Source organism: Sorex araneus, chromosome 1 (genome assembly GCF_027595985.1).
Source record: "Sorex araneus isolate mSorAra2 chromosome 1, mSorAra2.pri, whole genome shotgun sequence".
Taxonomy (NCBI): domain Eukaryota; kingdom Metazoa; phylum Chordata; class Mammalia; order Eulipotyphla; family Soricidae; genus Sorex; species Sorex araneus.
In genome coordinates, this window is record NC_073302.1 from 279,313,164 (window position 1) to 279,324,084 (window position 10,921).

Sequence of the window (10,921 nt, forward strand, 5' to 3'; positions counted from 1 at the left end):
TGACTCTGAGCCATTACCCTGTCCCTTATCCGTGCATAATTTGGCATGAGAGGAAAAACCTGAAAATAATGGAAGGTGCATATTCATAGATTAGTACTGTAGCTCTCTCCTCCCGTTATTCATCGATTTGCTCGAGCGGGCACCAGTAACATCTCCATTGTGTGACTTGTTGTTACTGTTTTTGGCATATTGAATATGCCACGGGGAGCTCCCCAGGCTCTGCCATGCGCAGGACACTCTGAGTTGCTTGCTGGGCTGTGTGAGAGGGATGGAGGAATCGAACCTAGGGCGGCTGCATGCAAGGCAAATGCCCTACAAGCTGTGCTATCGCTCAAGCCCATAGAGCAAAAAGACAAAAAAAAGAAAAAACAGGGAACAAAGCATTTTAATAAAGAAAGTAAAAACAACAACTATGAACTTAGATAAAAAAAAAAACAATGACCAGATGCAAAAGACTTCTACAAAAAAGACTTGAAAACTGAGAGCCACAATCATAGATGCTAAAATAAATTTTAAGGATGACATTGTGTACATGGAGAAGTCAATCTACTAAATTCATTCCCTGACCACTGCAGCTAATCTGTTCCTCCAAAATTTTCTATGAGGAATGGATAAACCTGCAAATATGGTTAAAAGTAATAAAATTTTAGGTGTTGATATGATAAAAATCTGCTCCACAAAAGCAATAATGATAAGTAATAATAATAGCAATCTAGTAATAATAGTAATAGTAAAATGGCAAACAATAATAATAGTCGTAATAAAATCACAATAATAATAGTAATCCAATCCTGAAGAAAGTTCAGTCAAATCAAAACAGTTATGATTTCCCCTCAAAACAATTTAAAATTTCCTGGTATGTATTATTTTCAGTGTTTGAAGACTTAAGAATAATGATTTTGTTTTTTTACCCATCTGTAATCTATCTAAATTACAGATAAACCTTATGAAACAATTGCTAGCAATAGACTATTTAATCATTTTTAAATGATCAGAAGATCAAAGATAATTAAGAAGTCAGAAAGTGCCATCAAAATGAACAAAAGCAATAAATATATGGAAAAATGAGAACTCTTGAAGACAACAGAGATGATGCAAAAATTAAAAATAAAATAAGGAGATAAGAAATCTGTTGAATGTATCATTTAGGGAGGACTAGTGATAGACAACATTGTAGTAGGCAAAACTAAACAATAGAAATTAATAATGGACCTTGGTAGCTTAAAAAATGGATGTGTATGTTTATTACTCTTGTCATTGTCATTGTTTAGCATGGCCGTACTGTTGATACTAACAGTGGTGATATTTTATCCTGCTCACTTTTGGTGCAGATGAATCACAGGACTATACAACATGTTAGGTGCTGAAGGGGCAAACATACTATAGTTGTACCATGTACATACACACACACATGGATTTGCTCAATAGGATGATAAATAGCATTGCTGAAAAGTTTAAGAGAGTTAATCAAATACTCAAAAAACAAAGATAAAGCAAATACACTCACCAAACCCATTAGACTGAATTAGTCATATTATCTCTTCATATTACAGGGTTTGAAAAAAATGTTCCCATTCACTAGGAAAGTAAGGACCAATGGTTATAGTCAAGATTGAAATTTGGGGTATACAATTTAAAAGTAAATGTAAGGCTAGCAAGTAGGAATGTGAAAAAATGTATGCTATATTTTTTATATGTTATAGTATAACAAAAGAAAATAGATTCAATTGTGAGTCTAGAGAGATATAGTTCCCAGAAAGTAGAAAATGTCAAAGAAATCAGTCTGTAGTAACAAATAGGAAATTAGATATTTTATAAAAATGAACAAAGTGAATATGGAGTGGTCAGTAAAATCATATATGAACATAATTCTAATAAATGAGTAATAAAATAAAAGCTTAATCTTTCAGAATCAGGGAGAGAATGCTAAGGACTCCATGTTTGTCATCTATAAACTCTTGCCTTGCATATCCAAGGCCCAGAATTTGATGCCCAGCACCACATGGCCCCGATGACAATCACTTGTTGTGACCCTGGTTACCAGCACCAATGGATTGCCGGGCCTGGTACCTGACCTGTCATGCCTACATGCCAGGCCAGAACATACCTTTTAGCCCCAAACACCATGAAGGATCTCCAGGTCCTATCAAACAGATATTAATCTTTTAAATTTCAACAAAGAAAGTCAGTATTAATATCTCAAATATAATCATATTAAATGCTTCTAAATAAAGAAAAGTTTATGATACAAAAAGAGTTTATATGGATTGTGTGTTCCAGTGAAATATTTTTTAAATAAATAATATTCTTTAAAATATTGTGCTCTAAAAGAATAAAATGGAAAGAAAACCTTGGCTCTAGTCCAATACGTATGCTCTAAATATGTGCAAAATTAAACACTCTAAACATAAAATGATCTTGAAGTTCTTTAAATCATATATCCATGCAAGACAAAATTTTCTAATGTGTAAACAGGTATAGTCATACTAAAGGACTGCAGATAGACTACTCCAACTAATTCTGTCTCACCAAGAGGCAAAGTTCTTACTCTCAGAAAAAATATGAGGAGCATTGTGTATTATTAACAAAGTCAGTCCTCATACTCTTCAAATTCTGTGTCTGTTGGACCTACTGTGGATGTATCTTTATAAACAAAATATAATTGAATGGATTTTAGGAGAAACAACATATTTTTTGCATAGATCATAAATAAATACCTCATTGGCCGACCTCCACCAGCTCCACAACCTAGCTGCTGCCACGCTCTAGGCCACTTTCCAGATGGTTGGGCCGAGCTTCACGCATGAGTGAAGCCCCACAGAACCAGGTATAGCAGAACTTTGTGACCTTGGATTCCAGGTTCAATGGGACCTGGAAACAGAGATACTGTGCCTGCTTCCCCAATCTCCGACGTCCCAAGGATCACACTCAGACGACCGACCTTACTGTGCCAGATAATTACCTCATTGGCCAACCTCCACCACCTTCACTACACAGCCACCGCCTTGCTCCAGGCTGCTTTCCTGACACATCATAAGACATATAAAACCCATTTTCCATAATTACCACATCATACTTGATGGGGTTCCAATATGGTGTGAACCATGGGAACACCTGTAAGGGCGATTAGTGGCCACCCTAAAAGCCTCCATCCCTCTCAGAGGATGTAGTACCCAGACTATCCTCCCCACACGGCAGAGCTTGGCAAGCTAGCAGTGAAATATATGATATTCCAAAAACAGTAAGAAAAATGGGCCTCATTCCCCTGACCCTGAAATAGCCCCCAGTTCAGCATCGTTAAGAAGGATGAACAAGAAGAGGCTGATAAAATCTCAGGGAGGAACTAGACTGCTAAAATGAAAAAAAGATTAAAATAACTATACTTTCAACGCACATATGCTGGCATTGGAAGCATCCATCGAGGACCAGATGGTGAAAGCACAGAAGATTAATATGACATCATTGGAGTTACCAAGATGAGAAGGCATCAATCACATCACGCCATTTTAGACACTGGAAAATAACTATTCCTCAGAACATGTGGCAATAGAGGTGTTGGTGGTGTTGGTGTCCTTATCAACACAAACTTGACCATGATCATTGATTCATTCAAATGCCTAACAACCCAAATCAGAGGATTATTCTTGAATAGATGTGGCTCACTGCCTGCAGTTTCTATATTCGTCGTCTATGCACCAATATCCAGCTATGATGAAGAAGAAATTGAGAAGTTCTACATGGAGCTTGAGAAGTTCTATAAAGAAGACCACACCTTCTACAAGATAATTGTACTTGATTTTAGTGCCAAGATAAAACCGAGAAGGTCGCCAGAAGAACTGCACATCAAGACCCATGGCCTAGAATGGAACAAACAGGGTGTAGATTGTCTGAGTCCATCATATCGACCAAGACCATCCATGGTAACTCACAATTCCTGAAGGCCGAATCTTAACGATGGACGTGGGAGTCTCCCAGTGGAAAGTTCCACAATGAAATTGACCACATCATATTCAATCGACAGTTTTGCCTGACCGAAGTCACTGTTGTCTCAGAATTCCAAACAGGATTGGACCACCATCTACGACATGCAAAATTCTACTTCACAGAGCGGGGAGAAAGGACTGCAAAGTTTACGTTTAATAAGAGAACTCCCAGAATGACCACCAACTGGGAGCTCTTTGGCCCTATTGCAGCAACATGGGAAGATACCATCATTGACAACATCAACAAGGAATAGGATCGACTGGTTCAGCACCTCCGTGACTACGGGAGGAATGCTGAGAATGGGAAAGCCACAAACAGATGCCTGTCCTTGGAAACTCATGAGCTCATTTGCCAATGTGGTTTGGCACAAGCCTCAGGCAATCACAATCTAATGCCCGAGCTTGCAAAGCTGTACAGAGAAGCAATAAAGGAAGACCTCAAAGAGAGAAGAGCAGCAGTGTTGGCCGATGCAGCAGAAGCCAGTAAAAGTATTTGCAACACTTTCCTGTCCTTTGCCAACTACAAAACCAAGATGACTGTCCTCCGATGTTCTGATGGATCTATCACATCTTCCAGAAGGGCAATGGAGAGGATTTTTCATGACTTCTACTTGGATCTCTTTGATAGCCATAGCCACCAGCTCACCCACATACCAAATTCTGCAGGATGGATATGTCGTTCCCAACGTCCTCCCTTCCAAAATCCGACAGGCCATTTGTTTGGTAAAGATGAGTACAGCACCCGGTTTAGACAAGGTCAAACCCGAACTCCTGAAGAATCTACCACCAGTACTCGTTAGTACACTGGTTCGGCTCTTCACATGCTACCTGTGTGAATGCAAGGTTCCGTTCCAATGGAAACCCAGCAATATTGTTCTGTTGTACAAGAAGGGAGACATCCATGACATCGGCAACTATCGCCCAATCTGGCTGCTGTCTGTCATCTACAAATTGTTCACTTGAGTCATCCTGAATAGAATAGGCAGAACCCTAGACGAAGGACAACCGTGTGAGCAAGGAATCAGCACAATCGACCATATCCATATGGTGACCAAGCTCACTGAAGTTTCTCTAGAGTTCAAGATGCCACGTTGTCTGTCTCCCAAAGAGAAATCAAAAGAGCTATGCTTGGAATATCACATATCACTCAAATGACAGAAGGAATCCAGAGTTCCAACCTCTGTCGATTATCAAGAATCATGGACATTGTCTCATTTGCCAATGCGTCAAAAATCAGATGGGCCTCAAAAATCAGATGGGTGGGACATATGATGCAATTTTTGATGACCACTAGACTAGAGCTGTTACTGACTGGATTCCACGAGACATCAAAAGACCTCAAGGCTGCCCATCAATGAGGTGGTCAGACATCTTTGTCCAAACCCTGAATAAACGTTTTGAGGCTCTTTTTGTTCCTGGATCAAGCAGATGTCATTGGACTAAACTAGCACGTAACAGGAATGAATGCAGACCTTACTGGTGCCCACTCAAGGAAATCGATGATCAACAGGATGACAAGTGATAGATCATAAAATACCTAATTTGGGACTTCCCACAGCTTCCTGGCTGAAATATACTGATCTATGAGCCAGAGGACTAAATATAGGTCATAGGGATATTTTTAGGGTCAGTTATAGTACTGTGAGTAGGGAGTTGCCTTGAATACAGCCAACCAGGGTTTGATCCCTGAAACCCCATATGCTTCCCAGAGCCTGCCAGGTGCGATCCCTGAAAGCAGAGTCAGGGAGCCTTGAGCACTGCCTGATATATTCCCCAAACAAACAATAAATCATTTATTATCATTTTAAATCTGCAGAGCATCTTCCTCTCTATTTGTCAATTCATAGTTTTAACATGATTTAATCTCATATTTTTTAATCTTTTTTTAAAATATGGAAATTTATTATCTGCCATTTAAAGTTTATTTGGATGTAGTACTGTCCAAACTTAACTCATACTCTAAAAATACTAGAAGCAAGGTATATTGGGAACTTAAGAAAAAGAACATTTTATTTTTTTATATCCATTATTTTATTTTTAAATATCCATTAAATTGGTAAAAGATTGAAAACAAAGGTAAAGATAAGATTCAGTATGAAAGGTCCAGAGAGATAGTAGAGTAGATAAAGAATGTGTCTTGTCATGGTCGATCCTGTTTCCATTTTCTGTTACCCGCTATGGTCCTTGAGATCTGCAGGAGTGATTCTTTAGCAAAGAGCAAAGAGAAAGCCCCCGAGCACAGCTAGATAAGTCTCCCCAAAAACAAGTCAAAGAAACAAAAACGAAAAAAATAGCAAACGTGTTTTTTATGAAAATGCATGCTCCAATTTTATATCAAAAGTACACATATTAAGGAAAAAAAACAAAATAATTCAGAGAAGTGGTAAAATATTTTCACTTTGAATTTCTAATTTGTAAGGTTGATAAAAATGAGAGAAATAAGAAAATAAATGCTATAAAAATATCTGCTTTTGAAATATATGCTATTTAGATATTAATGGATAATTATTTTTCAGAATTAATTATTGGCAATTAAAATGTATGCACTGAGATGAAATTTGTTTCATATTTATAACTTTTTCAAAAGCAATTCAAGTTGTATAAATATGACTTAGGGAAAGATATTTAAAATTTTGGCATGATCAGCATATTTAGAGACAAAATGAATGATTTTGTTAATTTAGGAAAAAATAATAAAAAATCTTAATTTGAATGTTATTTGCATATTTATTTTATGTAATATCTTAAATTTATATTGTTTTTTGCATGTTTTTAAACAATATTTATACACTCACATATTCCAAGTTTAATTAGTGTAATAATATAATATTTGTAAAGCAGAAGTGTTAAATTTGTGAGAAATTATTTAATAAAATATATATAATCATCACTACAAAAAACAAATTTTACAATTTTTGAAAAAATACATCTTAAGTTTATACTCACTCACTAATATACTCCTTACCTATTATAAGGAATATTTTGACTGGAGTTTAGTTAGTCCTATCTGAAAAGCTATCACCTTATGAAGCTTAAAAAAAAAGCTTCATTTTTGAGGAAGTGTATTTTTGAGGAAGTTATTATAGTATTGATATCCTCATCACAGTTAGCTTCTCTAATTTTCTTTTCCTGATACTATTGAGACACTTTTTGAAAAAACATGATCATCAAATGCCAAGACTACAATAGTGTAATATTATCTGAGACATGAGGAATAAAAATGTCTTTCAGAAATATGAGATAGTATCTCTTATATTCTTCCTAGATCCAATTTTGAAGAAAAGTACCCCACCATTTTTACAATGCAAACCTTGTGGTATAAAATTTAACAATAATCTCTATTGCTCTATCAAATATATTCCTCTATTATAGTGCTCCAACAGCATACTTAGATAAGAGATATGGTTATTGATTTTGAAGTGCAACATTGCATTTTAAAAAATAACACCAACAGTTAAAAATACACATAGGTAAAATATAACTAGAATTGCAATAGTAGTAGAATATAAGAATATAATACACTTCATAGGTATAAAATTCTTCTAACTAAATCCTCTTTATCAAGCAAAGAGGGAAAATATGCCTCTGAAGAAAAGAGTTAAGAATAACTGAATGCAGAATGTCATAGCCTTAAAAGAATTGGGTATAGTGTATATATGCCATTATTGGTTTTCAATGGGTTTATACATGAGGTTAAGGCCCAATTGAAAACAGTCTACGAAAACATACAGCATGTTCTGTCTGATCCTAATTATGCATGTCATTTTAAACCTAGTACAGTAGCATCCCTCTGCATTTGAAATGTTGGAAATACCTTTGCATGCAATTTAAGCACTATGAAATACAAAGCAAACATAATAATATATGAAGAAAACAAAAAGGACAAAGGTTACTTCTTATACTAGATGCTTTTCAGTCAAAAGAATGTCTATTTCTGAAGAGCACAAACTTGAAATGATTGATTTCTTGTGACTACAGCAGTGCCCCGAAAAAAACTGGTTTAGGTGAACATTTCCTATGGCAAATTTATATGAAATCAAAGAGCAGGGGAGAATGTTAGATATCTGGTCAGGTAGATTTCAGTTTGAAGGTTGAGATAAAACCAGAAATTGTTCCTGGAATTAAAACAAAAATAGTATACTTTAAAAAGAAATGCCATTAAGAAGACAGTTTCTTTTTTATGTTAAGTAGCAATTGTAAAGAAATCCATATTTATTTAAAAAGTTTAAACTTCAAATAAAACATTTCACATTATAATGCAGTATTGTAAACCAGCTAAAATAATAAATGTTCATATATAATGAAATTCAGTAGTTTTCTTGAAATTCAAAGCAATAAAATAGCAGAAAACATTCATAATTAGAAAAACAACTAGTCTACAACTTTGCCTCACTACCTTCCAATCCAATTAGTTTTAAAGGGTCATGCACTGAAACATATCTTTCAAGCTGTAAGAGGAGTACTTTTTAAAAAATTAAATTCCAAGACATTATTGTGCTAAAATTAGACAAATTACACATTGCATTAATCCTGAAGTCTCAGTGCATGTCAAGTGAGATCATACATTCGTTTTTGGAAAACTGATTTTCCCCTGAAATACTGAATCTGAAAGTTCACATCAGTTCAGACTGAATTATCCATTATTTCCCATGATGAGAACTATTTGTGAGTAATATATAGTTCATTGTTAATTGTGAGTAGTAAGTTTCTGAATTTTTATAATACTCAACTCATTGTCAGTAACCCAAATCAATTATTTTAAAATTGCAAGTGCAGTGTATTATCATATTATTAACTATTTCATTACCTACTTCAATTACATTAACTGAAAAAAAACAAATATTACTAATATTAAGCAAATATTATTAACTTTAAATGCAAATCGATAACAAAGATGTCTTGTATTTTGTGGATATGCATTTATTTCATAAATTATAGTTCTGTCACTTACATTTAAAAATATGTACTTGTTTCATGTGACCTCTTCTGGGTATTGTCAGTAAAATTGCCAAATTTAAAAGTGTGTGTGTGTGTGTGTGTGTGTGTGTGTGTATGTATTTGTGCTTCTGATAGTCACTGTTGGAAACCAGTTAAGTATATCATGCCAAAAAAAAGAAAAAATAAAATTCTCTGACAGTTTTCAATTTAATAAATTTTATTTTCAAAAGAATATATTTGTGTCTAGTAACAAAAACAGCATGAAACAGTGGGGTTTTAAAGGGCAAAAAAGCAAACAAAATGCAAAACAAATGATTTTTCTTATTTTCCCCTAAGCCATTTAACTATCAGAATTTGAGTGAAATGAGTTAAAAATGTGTTTGTTGTTTTGTTTTGTTTTGCATTTTTTTTCTTCTATGTTGGAAGCAAGTAAACTTGGCATTTAAAGAGAGACGGAGACTGGAAAGTCGCTGTTAAGAATAGACTTCTTCATACAGCAGATATTTGTCACCCCAAACATCCCCCCAACAAGAAAAACAAGTAGTAGGGAATGTTTACCATAAAAACAAGTTTGGATTATAATTTATAGGTAAGAGCTATACACTAATATAGTATTTCATTTTCTATACTAATGTGTTTCTATTCTGGGATCAGATTTATGTGAAATTCTTACCAATCCCTCACCAGCCATTGCACAAGAGTTTCGGTATTTCATATTAGTGCATTTTGATTCTAGGCTGGCTAAGAGTTATATGCATAATTACCTTTTCATGCCTCACCAATCATCACACAGAGCTATACAGATACAGGTTGAATATAAGGCAGCCTATTAAAGCATATACCATGTAACATGCAATGAGGATCTACTTAATTCCCCCACTTATATCTCCTTTCTTCCATGTCCAGAAAATCACCTCTGTGATAGAACCAATATTTATCCATTCATCTTTTAAAACCCTGCTTTCTTGCCAAGATTTTTTTAGCTCAAAATAAGCAAGACACTGACAATTAGAACATTTAAATTAGGAGCACGAAGAACAACAAAAAATAATTCTTCTATGTTAGGTGAGATTAAATGAAAGTGTTTTAATGTCATGTTCCCTCCATAAGACATTATAAAACTTGTTGCATTACTCTAGTTAGTTATTGAATATTCAATTCCTTGTGTAAAAAACCCACTGGAGAACCGCCTTAAATACTCATGTTTTCACTTGCACCCAAAAATATGGCATAGGAACTTGGTTAAGGGGCCCCAGTTTATTATATTCTAATTGGCCTTTAAAAATAGAATTGTTGGAAAGATAGTGCAATGAGTAAGGAGTTCGCCTTGTGTGCCACGGACTCAGGGTCAATCCCAAGCCTCACAAGTTTCCCACAAACACTGCCAGCAATGATTCCTGAGTGCAAGCCAGGAGGAAGCCCTGAGCCTAGCTGTGTGTGACCCAAACGCAAACAAACAAAACAAAAATGGATTTGAGGAAAAACTGTTCTTTAGTAAGGTATAAATATCTTTTCAAATATTTTATGTGTGATATTGAGTCTCCTGTAAAATACATATGCATATTTTCAGACTCTGAGCCAAAGATTCAGGAATTTAATAATTAAGTTTAATTTTTAATTTTTATTTTTGTTTTTTTTGTTTTTGTGGTCACACCCTGTGATACACAGGGGTTACTCCTGGCTCTGCACTCAGGAATCACCCCTGACGGTGCTCAGGGTACCGTATGGGATGTTGGGAATCGAACCCTTGTTGGCCTCGTGCAAGGCAAATGCCGTACCCGCTATGCTATTGCTCCAGCCCCAAGTTTAATTTTTTAAAAGAGTTGTTTATGATGTATTATTGGGAGTGAATTTAAAAAATAAGTGATAAAGAGAGACATAATGTCATTGACCATAGCACAGGAAAAATTAATATGACTAACTCAAATTTACATTATACGAGACACCAAAATAAATAGCCAACTAAAACGATGTAATAGGAACAAACACAGTTAGTTTTG